This window comes from Microtus ochrogaster, unplaced genomic scaffold, assembly GCF_000317375.1.
Source record: "Microtus ochrogaster isolate Prairie Vole_2 unplaced genomic scaffold, MicOch1.0 UNK98, whole genome shotgun sequence".
Taxonomy (NCBI): Eukaryota; Metazoa; Chordata; class Mammalia; order Rodentia; family Cricetidae; genus Microtus; species Microtus ochrogaster.
The window spans coordinates 358,804-359,833 of NW_004949196.1; the positions used below are offsets into that span (position 1 = coordinate 358,804).

At 52.0% G+C, this 1,030-nt stretch overlaps 1 protein-coding gene across 1 annotated transcript in view; it reads left to right on the forward strand.

Annotated features, from left to right (window-relative positions):
* The window catches only part of Catsperd (cation channel sperm associated auxiliary subunit delta), a 48,249-nt gene that overhangs the window by 1,799 nt on the left and 45,420 nt on the right, over window positions 1-1,030 (forward strand). The window lies entirely within an intron of this gene.

Below are 1,030 nucleotides of genomic sequence, written 5' to 3' on the forward strand. Positions count from 1 at the left end.
AATGACAGGAGACACTCCCCCAGCTGTGACAATGGCAGGAGACACTCCCCCAGCTGTGACAATGACAGGAGACACTCCCCCAGCTGTGACAATGAAGGCAGACTCTTCCCCAGCTGTGACAATGACCGTAGACACTTCCCCAGCTGTGACAATGGCGGTTGACTCTTATCCAGTTGTGACTCCAAAGGAATTGGACTCAGAGGTAACTGTGGGTTTTAGGTTTGTCAGCCGCTAGGCCTTTACAGGACACCCTCTGAGATGTTGAGTCACAGGAAGCCAGAAGAGGGGGCTTTCATTCCATCATTTCATTCCACCCTTCCCTCCTCTCCCCTCTCCTTCCCTACCCTCCTCTTCCCCCTCCTCTACCTCACCTCCTCTCCGCTCCCTTCCCTTCCCCTTCCCTTCTCTTTCCCCTCCTCTCTCCCCACCTGCTCTCCTCTCCCTCTCCTTCTTCCCTTCCCCCGTCTCCTTTTCTTTCCCTTAGTTTTCTCTCATCCTTGTAGTTTTCAACCTTCCTCCTTTTCTGTTCTCCTTCCCTTAAAAATGTTTATTTGAGATTTTGTTTATTTTTCTTTTATGCATATGGTGTTTTGTCTGCATGTCTGTCTGTGCACTACGTGCATATCTTGTCTTCAAGGAGACCCGGGGTGTGCACTGCATCCCCTTGAACTGGAGTAAAAGGTGGTTGTGAACCTCTGTGGGTGCTCAGAACCCAATCTCTGCCACTGCAGGAGTGGCTTGTGCTCATGACCACTGAGTCTCTCTGCAGTCTCTCAGGGGAGTTCCTGCTGAGAGAAAAGGAGGCAGAGCCCAGCTTTGCCTTCCTAACTCAGCATCCGGCCAGTTGCAGATCCAGTTCCCAACGAGGAAGAAACAAGTGAGTTACTGACTGAAGAGACGGCTCTGTGAGCAAGTGAGGCCATGTCTGCAAACCCCCAGAGTCCACGGAGAAGTGTGGTCTGCAAACCCCCAGAGTCCACGGAGAAGTGTGGTCTGCAAACCACCAGAGTCCACGGAGAAATGTGGTCTG